At 42.9% G+C, this 15,140-nt stretch overlaps 1 protein-coding gene across 2 annotated transcripts in view; it reads left to right on the top strand.

Moving 5' to 3' along the window:
* The window catches only part of LOC128759485 (protein unc-13 homolog C), a 160,616-nt gene that overhangs the window by 13,362 nt on the left and 132,114 nt on the right, over positions 1-15,140 (top strand). The gene's annotated exons all lie outside the window — the stretch shown is intronic.

The following is a 15,140-nucleotide window of genomic DNA, read 5'->3' as shown; positions in this document are numbered from 1 at the left end:
AACTGTTTAAAGATGAAACTTACCAATTACTAGCTGGTCTTTTCTATTCTCTGCATTACTCCAAAAATGAATCTGTTTATTTTTACATATAAAGGTTAAATAAGTACAGCAATGGGCACTTCAATGTTTCATGTGTCTCGTAGAAGCCTGTTATTTGTTATTTTCTGCTAGTTGTATTTTTGAGTTAAATTGAGCCCTTTCACATCGACTTGGTGTCCCGAAGCCAGTTTTGAATGATGTGTTCTGACAAAAACTGGTTCGGAATTTGAAAGTTGTTTTGCGGCTGGAACCATTAAAAGTTGCTTTGAGCTTGGGAACCGTGGCATCATTGGTGTGTGCTTCATATTCTCTGTTTGAGAAGGAAGATGAGAAAGTTGTAGATATTCACTTGAATACATGTTTTGTTCGTTCTGATGTGGGACAGCCACGTGAACTCAGGCAACAGTCACATGTGCAAAATGTATGCATTCGGCACAGTCGTATTCTATGTCTCTTCATCATCAATAGTTGTCGCATGCACGATTGTTGTTGAAAATAAATAGTCTCTGCTTTCAGAAGATCCGAGCGACTTGCTATTTTGCCGGATTGTTGCTTACTCTCTGTGTTGTTTGCTGAGTGACAGTTTTTAGTTCTGCTGAAACTAGTATGAGCTGAGTTTCTGTGAATCTACAACAGTACCAATTCCAGAACCCAACTGTGTCAGTGCAATAGGCCTCATTATGGCGGTGTGAGACAGTGAGTGCTCCGAGATGTTTGTAGCTTTGCAGCGGCTAGTGAAGGGCGTGGCAGAGATGTGCGACATTTACAGTAAGGTCATCATCTGTTGTTGTGACGTGGTGATTTTTTGGGTGGGGGAGCTGTTTAGGCGGTAGTTGTGATGGGCGGATGAGGCTTCATGAAACAGGGCCCTTATTTCCTGCGCTCAGTAAGTGGCACATGATGTGGGGTTTCATTGGAGCAGATGTCTAAATCCAAAGATTTTTGAGAACAGAGAGTGTCAATCTATGGGGCTCTGAAAATTAAGACACTGTGTCATGAAGCCTCACAAGCCCATCACTTGCGGTTCTACCCTGGTGGGGCAGCGCTGTGGGAAACTCTGCGAGTGTTGGTCACTGATATGATGGACCAAAAGGTCTAACAAACTCAACTCTGACTCCGAGTCTCATTATTATGACGTCAACTGGCGCTGTCACTGTCCCATCATAGTGTTTGTGAATTGGGAAACAGTTCGTAACGTGCAAATGCAAGGCAGTGAGTTCGCCACAGGCTTCTGTTAAATTCTCATTGCTCAGTCTGTCTTCAGCTGTAAATCGTGTATGTTATCAGGTAAAAATATTTGGGCGGTCAAGTCTTCCACACAAGACTTGAGATCTTGTGTAATGTGAGTGTGTTGGTTTGTAATTGTGTCTGTAGGATTGTTGCTTCATGTGTAGCAGGGTTGGCAGCAGGGCAACAAGGCTACGAGGTCTGCGCGTGTGATTCAGCGAGGTTTTGCCATGGCCATTTACCATTGCATGACCTTTAGCTTACACTATGGATTCAGATTTAAAGGAGCCAGGATATGGGTCACTACTTCTTAAGTGAGGGTGCGGTGGTTGCTTCTCTATGGCAACTGTTCCTCTGGGGGGTTTCCCAGCGTGTGGTCGAACGGTTCTCCAGAACGCTCTCTGAGAGCTGAAGGTGGTTTGGAGATCAATGATTCGACTACAGTGATGGCTGAATGAACAGCATTCATGGCGTCAGCTCTCACAATACACAGACGAAATGAGACTGGATTTGCCTCATAGAACAGCTGAGCAAGGTAAACTTTGCATAAAGCCCTGGAGAATAGAATGCTTCATTTCATCAACGTTATCGTGGTGAAAAAGAGAACACCTACACAGGGTGGTGAAAAGTTAATCTGTGGCCTGAATTATGCATGAAACAGATTATATTTAATTGCATTTTGGGATGGCAGTATTTCAGGATTCCAGCCACTGCTGTGGTGTTGCTGTCTGCTTTTGTTGTGAGGACTGTCGACCCACTCCGACTGACTGACTCATTGATGGATTGACTCAGTCCCCTGTGTGGAATCGTGCATGTGTGAGGTGAGGCGTGCAGTCGACTCCAGGCGAATGAAAACAAAGGGGCCGGCTCGGCTCGCAGTTTGATGGCTTTTGAATGACTTACTGAACTTTGAATAATATTTCTGTGAATTAGCTTCAGTGGAGTTTCACTGGCTCACTGATATGGAGATCAAGAGATGTCTGTCATCGTTTTTATGGTAATTGATAGAGTGAGATAAAGCGATGCAAAGCTTTGATAAACGACTTGTTTGAGGTGTTTATTGCTCAATACCTTCTTAATAACTTGTGTTTCGTTTTATTGTTTCAGTTATCTTTCATCTCCGATTGTGTCCCCTGGGCACTGATGCCTTGTTTTTGTTCTGTACATCAAGTATGTTTGGCAAAGCTCATGAGGAACCTGGGTCTCCTGCTGGATGAATTTGGAATAGACAGAAAGGGATTTGATGTGAAAGTTAATGGCTTTGATTCGGTAGAATGGTTTGGGATATTTATGTTGTGTAGCAGCTGGTGATGGAAGTCAAGTTTTCTCGCAGGCCGTAATGGAAATTGGGGCCACTTTCACAGCCATCTAACTCACTATGATAAAGGCTGGGCCGACAGTGTGCAATGTTTTCAGCTGCTGGTCATACTGTACGAGTGAATTGCAGTTAACAGTTCCAGTTCTCGCGTTATACGATCCGAAGCTCAGATGCAATGTAACTGCTCACGCTGGACGTCCATTTATGCCTTGTTGGACTCTTGTATCTGCAACTGCAGCGTAGAAGAAGAAGCCGGTAGAACTGGACACTGGAATAGAACACAGTGGGATGTGCGACTTAAGTTCTCTGAGGACTCGTTCCTTCAGTACTATGGAGTTTCTTTCTGGATTTTTTTTTTCGCAACAAACATGCTGAATGTTTGTGATATTTCGATGTTTTATTTATTATTATTATTTATTTATTTACTTCCGTGTCTACAGTACAACTTTTTGTTTTGTTGTCATCCGATTTGATCCAGAGGTAGTGTATTGCTTCTTGTTACACCATGTGCACCACAAGATGTGAGACACGTGTCTGAGCCAAAAGTTAAAGCAAAAGTAAAAAAACATGTAAAAATGGACCAAAGATCAGACTGTGTATCCCCAGCTTTCAGCAGCATTTTAAATATCACTGACTGAGTAGGTGTAGAGACAAAACATTGCAGCAAGTCCTTCATACGGTTTAGATTTCTTGTCCCATTATCAAAATTTCATTGAAATCCTTCTTTTATTTGCACTATGTACCTTCCTAACCGAGGACACTGATGATCTCATAGCCTTCCAGTTTGAGGTAATATTGATGTTATACATCTTCTTATTTCTCTTTAACTATTAGCATAAGTCTCTTCATCATCAGCAAACATCACTGACCTTGGAGAAAGAAATATGCTCTAAAAAATGGAAAAATGGAACGGCGTATTACAATGCAAAGTTATGTTTTAAAACAAGGTAATAATACAGATACATTGGTATTCACCATAGACGACATACAGGTGATTTTAAAAGCCGGAAGTGACTGTGGTGTCTCTGGTATTTGAGCAGTACAGTAATAATGATTCCCACAGGCTGTATCCCAGTAGCAGGGAGCATGAATACGACCATAACTTCTATCCTTGTCATTCAGAGAGGCTTCGAGTTTTGTCAACATTGCTGTTTGTATTCCTCCAGAGAATCCAGCATTCCACATGGATTTCATCCAAAGCATTTGGGTATTCCAGCGTTCCACTTCTATTTCTTTGCTTTGCCACAAGTTTTGCCTTCATTGTCCTTGAAATATTGATGTCATAGTTCTCCCATTAGACTACAAGCTGTCATATTTCCTCTCCTCTTCACCAGTTCATTGCTGATGACTGCTCGGAACTATGAGACTAAAACGGAGAATAGCTAACAGCCACCCGGGTTTGAACTTCTTCTCGACCAACCTTAAACTGGTCCAGCATGGGAACTACTCTCGTGGTGAGGCCTGAGGAAGAATTTAAAAACCTGTGACTGCTGTCCGAAGGCGAAGAAAAGACGGGCATTAGTTGGTACCGTGATTCCATACTGGCGTTCCCAGTTTTGGAAGGGAGGCGGGGGCAGGCCTCTTCAGTCAGACTCTTCCGACACTTGCTTTATTTTAAGAAATGCCATCAAACATTAAAATGATGACTGACTTGCCTTCCCTTTCCTTTCTGCTTCACAACATTAACGTCTCTGTCGTCCCACACAAAACAAGTCACGCTGTGCTCCCAGTGAAGAAGGTTCATTGAGTAATCTGTCGCCACATGTATTCTGCATTTTAGGCTTTGAACTGCCTAGTTGGCTTGAGGAGCCCCCCTCGTGCTCTGAATGTGTGGACGTGTTTCGCTGCACATGGCAGTGCGGCTCACCAACAGTAGAGGAATGGCCATAAGTGGAGGCACACACATGAATAGTCTGCGCTCCACTTGATTAGAGTCATGCCTTCATCTTTTGTAGCTGATGTGTGCGCATCATATGGGTGTGTTTTGAAGCGTGCTGGCTGGTCGGAGCCGGAGCTGTGAAGGGAGTCTCAGCAGTGATGCCACTCTAGCCAGGCCTGTCTTAAACTGACTACAGCAGCGTCTGTATTCAGATGCTAATTTACGCTCCCAAGGGCATTTTGTAACCAGGTCAGCCTTGCTTGGAATATTTATAGAGGTCTGCTGCTCGTGAAGTTTGCTGCTTGCTCCTGCGGGAGCCATGGAGGTAGACCCGCTTTGTGCTTAGTGCATCATTTCTCCACAACCTGTGAATATGAAAATTGTATCAGATTCAAATCGCTCACTGAATATTGATGTATCGAGTGTCCTTCAGCGATGGTTTGCAATGTGATATTTGGCTCGCAGAACACGGTCAACCCCCCTGTGTGTGGTTGGCGTTGTCGTCAATTATCTTCTGCTGCCCCAAAGCCGAGTGTTGCACTGATCCAGTTACGAAATACACAACCATGTAACGCTTATCATGATTGAATAGTTACACTGGCATATATGTGTGCATCTGTTCCCTCATAAAAAAGTGTCCTTTGCTCTGGTGGTTGTCATGCTTGCTCACAAAAGAGGGCTAAGTTCAAACAAGGGTCATAGTTATTTAACCGGGTATAGCTGTCGAGCGTCCAAGGATGATGATGTTTGCAGATGATATGCTGATTTACAGAGAGCAAGTTGGAGAGAAGAAGTCAGTTAACCAGGCTAATGGAGATGAAGGGAGGCCTCAGAGAAGTGGCAGGAATGAAAGGCTCACTGCCATGACATATGTTTTGGAATCCCGTATTCACTCCCACTCCCAAACACCAGTGTACCAAGGGCACTACAGTTGTCCCCTGAACTTCTGCACTAGGCTGCCCAAACACATTCAACATTCAATGCTGTCGCCCTGAGTCATGGCTCGAGAGTCATGTGGGCTTCTTGAATACGCCTGGTTTACAGACTCACAAGTCAGAGATGAAGATCCCAAGGTTGGAGAAAATACAAGATCAGAAATGAGTCTATCACAGGGACATGAAGTTTGAGAAGTTATACTGTTGTGACATGAGGACAGGAGAGACAGTGTCAGACCAGGAATGTTGGAGAACAAGAAGGGGAAGACAACCACTGAGGTTCTTGACGAAGGAGCACATGATGAGGAGTGACAGGTGGATGAAGGTGGGAAATATGTTTCATTTAATCTTTACCGCTGCAGTAAATAAATGAAATACAGTCCTTTGAAACTAACTAATCTTTAACAGTTGTACTTCCCAAAGATCTTACACTCTCTGTGAATGAAGTCCACGGCAGTCTAACACAAGACGTGACTATATAAGCACAAAGGTATTTAAGCTTTTAATCGAAACATTTATCCAGAAACAACCACGTAATCTGGCTGCAGGTGCACTTGCTTATTAGCCCAGGTAATGTGCTTATCGACAAACTTCTCTTGAAGTCCTGAAAAGTAATCATCACCCTTGGCGTCACCCTTCGTTTTCAGGGGATATATTGCTGAGTCTTCTCTCAGGATGAAGTTGTTTCTGAGCTCATCTCCGGCGATGAGTGCCACAGACGTTTATTGCTTTTTGGAAAAACCTTTTCTTGATTTATTTGTCAACCATATGATCCAGCCAGAGCTGCTCACTTCTTTAAAACCGTATTAACAGAGGGATCAAAATGTAACAATTTATGTGAGTTCACTTTTCACAATCGACGTTGAACTCTCAAAATGTCAGTGGAAGGCTGCAAGTGTTTGTAGCGTGGAAGGATTTCAATACTTATCACCCTCATACATTCCATCCCGGAAATGTAAGTGTAGTATATCATGGCTGATAGTAGATGATGTTATGGACCACTTACTGAGTGCAAAGCAGGTCAACCAGGAAGCATGCGTCCCATTCTTGGTGATCAATGTTCTTCAACCCATTGATTTTGGATCATTTAATCTTCAGGCGGCTAAAATGGGTTTCTTCAGATGGTTGACTTGTGAATCTATTTTAGATCAAGACAGGAGATCTGACACCCAGTAAGGACTTGGAGCGGTCGCTTTTGCCCTATCGATCAGTCGGCCATCTCCTATGTGACTTGCTTGACTTAGTTTGAGAGTTCAGCCCGGAACAGGTCACTGACCAGACCAGGTCATGGACCAGAACAAAGATTACATCTCATCTTTCACTCAGATACAGATACTTCTATGACCTTCTCTCAGTTGGTCACAACAAAATATTTCTTTCACCCAGTATAACAGAGATTTTAATCAACTACCTTTGCCATATTTAACTCAACTGCTGCCATGAGAGGCACCGAGTGCAGGATGGTTGTGTGGTCGATAATGAATATTGGTAGATGATGTTTGACTATCTATGCGTTGAACCAAGGGGGATTGGAGGAGGGGGGCTACCTCCAGTGATGTAGTGAGGTCACAACCCAAGAACCCATGCAGCTCAGGCAGCAACGCCACACAAATGAACTTGTATTAGATTTCCCCCCCAAAGTTATTGACCCATATTTCTTCATTTTCATTTTTATTTTTAAATAATTATTATTATTAATTTATCATGTGAGAAAAATTGGACGGAATAAGCTCAAGCGACCAGCCGGTGGTAGATGCTCCTTTGACACACAGGTAGATGGACAAAACATGACAGTTCTGTCTTCATATTTCAGTACGTTTTAAAACTAGCCAGAGTTTGTGATTATATAATTAACCCTTTAAATACAGGTGGGTTTTGTAACTGATAAGCAGGGTTTCTCAGAAACACTGGCCAGCTCCTGTTTATCGCGACCGTTGAAGTCCGTTCCGAACCCTAATTACAAAAGTCACAGAGAGATAAATGCGGTCTGATAACTCCTTCACCTCACTGCTCCTCTCTGGAACAAGTCAGCTGGGAGTCCATTTTTGTGATTAAACTCAACTCTTTCGTCATTTCCAGCAGAAAGCGCGAGCTGAGAGCAAAAGTGAGTCCTGAAGTCGGACGCCTGCTTCAGATGGTGCACTCGCGTTGCCTTTTTTATGGCTGGAAATGATGTTGCCTCAGTGTTTTTAGAGTCACCAGAGACGCACATACCTCTCTTTGAGTTAGCACGTCTCATTAGCCTGAAGGGCTGCAACCTCGCCGCACACATCTCTCCCTCCTCTCAGCTGTGGTGACACAAATGTGTTCTCCCTGGAAGTAATTTGTGACGTTATTGATGGTGCACCTCTTGGCATAATTGGAAAAGAAAACACATAATGTTTTACTATCCTTCTGTGCTATATATTTAACAGGAGTTGTTGCTGTTAATATTTGCTGTGTCAATGTAGGAGGTGGGACGTGGAATGAAACGTGACACAGGGACGGAACTCTGCTGCGCATGAGGGGGATGCGAACTGGACTCTCGATGTAATATTCTATCAGGATTCATAGCTGTGTGCACGTTCAGCACAGCAGTCAAAGTAACAGAGTATGTTCTTCCGTTATTTTTTGGGGGGAAAATATCATGTCTGACATCCTGTGAGAGTTAAAGGGTGGAGAAGGGCAATGAGAGTGTTGCACCAGTCAGATTCGCCCGGACAGGACTGGACCTGAGGATGGTGGCTGAGGAACACGGATCTAATAGCAACAATATACAAGTCTGCTTCCTAACAGGCCTGAATTGAGGCGCTGATTCAGATAACCTGAAGGGCGAGAGGACACCCGCAGATTGCGGAGGAGAGTAGGGTGGTGTTGCTCGTGACAACCAAATTGTTTGTAAGTAGTCTTTCTCTAAAGGATTCAGCCGTATTCCCTGTAGCTTTGTGCATTGTTGGTGACTGTAGCTGCGTTTCAGAGGGGCTACAATGCGAGTTCTGCTGTTGCACCTTTGGAAAAAGATCAGGTCATAGCTGCACCTCTTCATCGTTTTAAAGTACTCAGACCTACAAGTGTGAGCAGCTCAACCTCTTTGTCAGTCCACAATGACTAGGTTGTTGAAGCTTCATGAAACAATGTCCTCATTTTTAGAGCTCAGAAGGTGGCACTGACACCATGTTTGACCCGAAAGTAAATATTTAAGCAATATGAGACTAAATCGGACAGTCAAGTGTCTCATTAGTGCTATGTATCGGGTAGCAACAGCAACACTGCCCACCATGGTTTCCAGTGGTACTACTCTGTTTGGCCCGTATCCATAAGCTCCGTGCTGAAATACAGAGGAAATGAAGGCAGATTGTTTCGTCCGTATCAGGATCTATATGCAATCTTGAGAGTAAATGGGAGAGTGAATTCACAGTGGGATTTTGGGGCTTCATATACTCCATTTCTCTATGCCAACATCTGCTTTGGTTTCAAAAACCTGGATTTGTTATCATCCTGAGCCAATCTGTTATCGGAGCTTTTCGGATGTACAGAACTGAATCACTCACACAAAAGGACATGTGTTTGCTGGTTTTTCTTGCATTTTTTTTAAGTGAGTCACATACGAAGAGATGACTTGGACGGCTGTCACTGAGTTTCCTTCACCAGGAGAGAAGAAACAATGGGCAAGGACAAGTTAGAGTGAGTACATCATGACATGAGGAGAGGTGGTCAAGTCACTTTTAAGAACGAGAGTATTCCACTAGTCGCCTTGTGCTCCTCAGAAAGAGGCTTTATGGAGTTGGAACTCAACTTCCACTTCACAAACCTCACTCTTCTTGCTTCCTCTCATTGTCTTGCAGTGAAGCTCTGATTCCCATCACCTTTCCCATCCATGCAAGTAAATTTACATTGAGGGAAAAAACGCGATGTTATTGCAGTGAGTGCATAGTTTTGAGACAAATATTGCAGTGATGGACCAGATCAATGCCAGGCTGAGGGGCGGGCCTTGGCATATGACGGGGCCCTTTAAAAACCTATAAAGCTCATCATGATCATGGCTTTTTATAGCATTCTGCTAACGAATAAAACAGCTGTGCTGATCCAAAGCAATTCAGCACCATGGAGAGCGACATTCAGATCTCAGCTAAGAACAAGGAGCGCAGTGGGAACCGCACTCAATACAGACACCACTAATGGGTGACTGATAGCAAGCATTTTTGCCAGATCCCAAACAGACTTCTGATTCTGCATCAGCTCCTTGAAAGATGTTCTCAAGGAAAGCTGCCAGCAACAGTAGCTGGGGGCGATGTCCCGGCTGTAGAGGGGCAAAAACACTTGGCATTTTCATTCACAACCACAGAGAAACTTCACAACTAACTCACTCACTGTAATCATGAAGCGCTTGCACCTCTGAATCTGGCTCCCCGATTGTGCTGTCTTTCTTGGCAGTCGCTGCAACAACAAAAAAAAAATGTGTCAAGTTGCTCCACTTTTTTTTTTGTTTTTCCATTCATGTTCGCCTTGTCAGAGAAAAACAAATCCACACTGTTGGTGATGACATGGCTGACTCAGAATGCACCTGTCGGCAGTCCACGATGCAAACTGGAGCACAATAGAGTTAAGCGAGCGAACAGAGCTGGTCATGTTGGATAACATTCCATTCAATATTTGGAGCTACCTAAGTCATGACAGAGTAGTTTGTCAAGTTGTAAGGAACCACGACTGGGCCTGCGGCCAAGCAGGGTAATGAAGTGGGAAAAAAATAATTTTTTGAAGGGGTGCACCCTCAATCTGCGGATATTCTTCATCCACTCCTTCTTAGGAACCTACGGAGCCCTGGAAGTGACATGCATGTGTTTATTTTTTTTTGGATGTGGCATGCATGACTTTATTTATTTTTTGCCCAAGATAACTATCTCGAGATAATGTTTGTCTCGTGATAATGCGTAACTCGAGACAACAGTTATGTCGAGATAATTTTTATCTCAAGATACAATCGTAAATGTCAGCGCATGCGTAGCTGCCTCTCTGGCAAAGCATTTTGTATATGTCCTCCTGGAACCACAATGTCTCCCATGGCTTTGTAACTGTTCGTCAACATTTTCAGTCACTGTCTGCAAGTCTGTGCGCTTTTAACACCCTGATCAAGTGCCTTCTACGCAAAATAATACCATATGTGTCTAAGCTATACATATTACACGTCCCTGGAAGCGACATGCATGACGTTATTTTTTTATCCCAAGATAAAAATTATCACGAGATACAAATTATCTCGAGATAACACTTATCTCGGTAGAAAAAAAAATATAAAGTCATGCATGCCACATGTGGTATTTGAGTAGAAGGCACTTGATCAGAGTGTTAAAAGCACACAGACTTTGCCGTCTGCAATATTCTGACTTGCAGACAGTGAATGACAACGTTGATGAACACTTATGAAGCCATGGGAGACGTAGTGGTTACAGGAGGTAACCGTTTCTTGAGCTAAAAAAGATCTCAAGACACTAATTATCACGAGATAACTGTTATCTCGACAATGTTATCGTCATCGACCTTTTTTGAGTCGATAAGTAAATAAAAATGACGTAGGCGAAATGTTTTGATATTTTTACTAACGAATAAGAACGACAGGAAAATGTCCGTCAGAGATGGTGAAATTAAATCAGAATTCATTACGTTTGCGGAGGTGGGAGGAGTTAAAACAAGAGAACCAATCAGCGACACGGTGCGGACGTCACATGCGCAGTTCGAGGCCGGCCCGGGAACACGGAAAGTTAGCTAGAAACTAACTGGCAAAAACACCACCAAACTGAAGAGACATTTACGGTCGGGCCATGTTGAAGTACGTGCGCAGGTAAGCGTGTTGATAAATGAAACGTACGTAGAGTGTTATCGTCATGAGCGTTCTCCGGCCAAAATACTCCGCGGCCGTCTACGTTCGTTAACGACCAAGGCTTTGATAAGTGGACCTGCGGAGAGCCAGCGGTGTATTACACCCTGTAGTTCACCGCACATTTCGCTGTCATTTGACGGGAAATGTACATACGTTTATGTACTTTTCCACACGGGTCTGCGAGAGACTGACGTCCCCACCGCCATCTTTAGTCTGCGTGACAGCGCTGTGTCAACCTCAGACATGCACCGGAATGTTCGTCGTTTCCGGCCTCGTTACGTGTCTGACAGTTTGTGTGAAATATTGAGAGAATATAATGTAACTCTTGACTCTGAAGGTTTGACGTCAGACTCGGAGAACATAACGCGTAGTTATGCACACACACCTCCACTGGAAGGGTGTGGCATAAAAACAAACCGTGTTACATGAAGAAAGTGAGTTGGTCATAGCTACAGATTTCCAAGAAGATATTGTATCACAACCTTCATTTTAGTCAGCTAAATCTACTGTTTTCGTCGACCATAATGATATTTTGTTGACTAAAACTAGACTAAGACTGAAACAATTTCTATGACAAAATTATTATCTTGCTATGGCAAGAGCAGACTGCTGCGCATCGTACGTTCTGCTGAGAAGGTGATGGGTTGCAGCCTGCCACCTCTTCAGGACCTGTATGTTTCCAGGACCCAGAGACGTGCAGGTGGGATCAGAGCCGACCCTTCTCACCCTGGACATGGACTGTTTGTCCGTCTTCCCTCTGGCAGGAGGCTACGGTCCATCCAGACCAGAACCTCCCGTCACAGGAACAGCTTCTTCCCCTCGGCCGTCAGACTGTTGAATTTGTGAACAGCCATTGTTTTTTTATTTTATTTTATTTTATTTTATTTTATTTTTCTGTCAGCACTTTATTGCAAAACACAATTGGGACTAAACCTTAATTTGCATTTTAGTCAAAAGACTAAATCAATCCTATCTTCCAAGCCCATCTTCCTCACTCAGCACGCTCCAGCCAACATATTGTAGGATCGCAGGAACCACACACAGATGATACGTTCAGAGACTGTAGGAGAGAGAGAGTGTGCAGTTAGTCATGCAAAGCCAAGATCCAGGAAGTTGTGGAGGGACCACATCACACAGCACAACAAATCTCATGCCGCTTAAGAACTCGCCACCTTGCTGACCATACAGCAAACCACCAGCCTTTTTCAGTCGTTCAGGACCAAGTCATGCAGCACCCCAACCTGCAACATGCAGAGCTATAGAGATGCTTTTCAGCGCCTGATAGAAACTCTGAACTAGATCTGCATGATTCAGGGGAAAATATGAATCACGTTTTTTTAGCTAAAAATTGATGTCACGATTTTCTGCCACAATTCTTTTTCCTCATGAAATGCGTAGTTTATTGCACACATAAACCATGACAAAACAAAGTTGCATCACCAGGCAGATGACGTTTGAGGTGCTGATAAAGATTTGTGGTAGGGACGCGCCGATCAAGGTTTTTGCTGCCGATCAGGATACCAATCACATGGATTGACAATGAATTTGTAATCCAAATTATGTTTGCAACAGTTTCTGGTAGCAGACGAACACTGCACCTGACTCCAAAACGGCGACGGATTCGGTCGATTCTGTCTCCGTGTAAATGGCACTTGAGATTGGCTGCTCATCTAGCTTGGTGAAATTAATGATTATTTGTTTGGCAATTAGCTTAGCGTTCTGAATACCACTCTGGGACCGGCGGGTGTTGCTAAACGTCAGCTGCGCTAACAGCTGCTGAAGAACCAGCGCTCTCACTTTCATAAACCCGGAACACTCTCCATACTCTGTCCTTTTTTTCGTAACATGTTCGTTTTTAATCTGTTAGTTTAGAATCTGTTAGTTCGCGGTTTGTCATCCATATTCCTTCAGTTTCTATCATGTCACCGACCTACCCAATCACGACCGCGTTCACGTCACCAGTGAAACACGTGACTACAAGGCGCTTCGTCATTGGTTGAAGGAGAAGTCACGAGCATTGTGGGAACTCAGAAAGTACTGTAGTAGCTTGCAGCACTGCTTGGCAGCGTAAAACTCATAAAGGAAAGTAGCATTTGTGATGCAAATCCAGTCGGTTTGTAAATTAAATGCGAATCAAAATTAATTGAAAATTAAATCAGACACAAGGGTGAATCGAAACGATTTATCGTGCAGGCCTCCTCTGAACACTTTTATACAGGAAACTCTTTGTCTTTAGTTCTGCCATCGTCGCTGTCGTCGACTCCCGACAATGTGCTCAAAAGCCACGTTTCTCTGAAGCAGAGTGTCTCAGAATCTGTTACTGTACGTCACGCACGGCTTAGTCATGTAATTGTGATGGTGGTTAACTTTCAGAGTTGGGCTGGCTGACATGAGACTCCTCTGTTTTGATTTTTGGAGGCTGGTTAATTCAATTTATCAGAGTGCTTTCAGCGTGACTCTGCTGATGTGATTGCCAATAATAAAAGCAAATTATACCGGGCCACAGTGTCGCCAATGGAAGTGCTTCCATTTAATTTCCTCCGTCTTCCAAAGAGTTCTGATGGGAATATATGCACATATTCAAGGGCCCTTACTATTAATTGGTTTTGAAATGTATTCTTAATTTAAATAATGTCCTAAAGACCCATTTATGCTTAAAGAAGGCTTTGCTTTGATGTCTGTATCATTTGTATTGGACTTGAGCAGATGAAACAAGTTAGTTTACTAAGAACGGGGAAGTTATTAACTGACAGATTTTATGAAGTAAAGAGGGATATTGTCTCTTTTTTTGCATCTGGCTTGCCACCAAGTCCCTCACCTTCAACTGTCTCGTTCATCCTCTAGTTCCATTGCATTCATTAACCCCTTTGGAAAAAAATAATGAATAAATAAAAAGGAAATAAAATGATATATCATAAATAAATGCAAAAAATGACTTTAAATAGATAAATAGAATAAAAAGATCTTAAATAAATAAGACAAAATTGATCTATAAAAATAATTTGTTTTTATTTTATTTTGTAAATATTTTGTAAATCACAGCAAATAGTTTTGCATCTAACTCTGAAATCACATTTTAAATTTCCCTCTTCTGTGTGTGACATTGAATGCCTCATGACTCAGCTTCACCTTTGGAGTACCATGACCTTTGGTGAAAATTAGTTTCATATTGATTCTGGATCTTCGACAGTCTCTCAACAAACATCAAGGAAGTGAGCACTACTTTCCTGTGAAGATTCCAGTTCTCTCCTCCTTTCCAAATGACCGCTTGATTATTTACACATACTAAAAGTGAATGGCAGCAATGAATTCGATTTCCGTGGAGTTGGAATATTTGGACCCCAGTAACTGCGTAACGGCCCAATTCCATTATCTAGAAAGCCTCAGCACTGTTTATGTGACACCATTATCTTCCTATTATGCCAGAGTTTGCAGTAATTTAAACCATTTTTGTCATTATCTTTTACATGAATCGAACTAAGTCATTACTAAGCAATGATACTAAGCCTTCCAGGTCATTGGGAAACGCTAACATGGGACTGTAGCTCAGCCAGACGCTCTGCTTCTCTAAGTGGCCAGCAGGACGGATGACTATATATTCTAAATAGATTCAAGTCATTCCGTAATGTGTCTCTTGTCGCTGGAGTGAAGATTGACACCCAGTGGTTACAATTCCATAAATTGTGATACATTAACTCGCAGTAGGACAAAACTGTACTCTATTTTCTAAGTCATCAATTTTCAGTCGGCTTGCTGCAGTGCTAATTTTTCTCCACTGGATTACTCTGCTGAGTCAGCTAAAAGCCAGTTGAAATTGAAAGTTTCATGAAGGCAGAGACTTCTTCTTATAAAACTGATGATGTGGTTTACTGAGGAGGACTGCAC

Source organism: Synchiropus splendidus, chromosome 5 (assembly GCF_027744825.2).
Source record: "Synchiropus splendidus isolate RoL2022-P1 chromosome 5, RoL_Sspl_1.0, whole genome shotgun sequence".
NCBI lineage: Eukaryota > Metazoa > Chordata > Actinopteri > Syngnathiformes > Callionymidae > Synchiropus > Synchiropus splendidus.
This window is presented reverse-complemented; position numbering and strand designations above follow the sequence as displayed.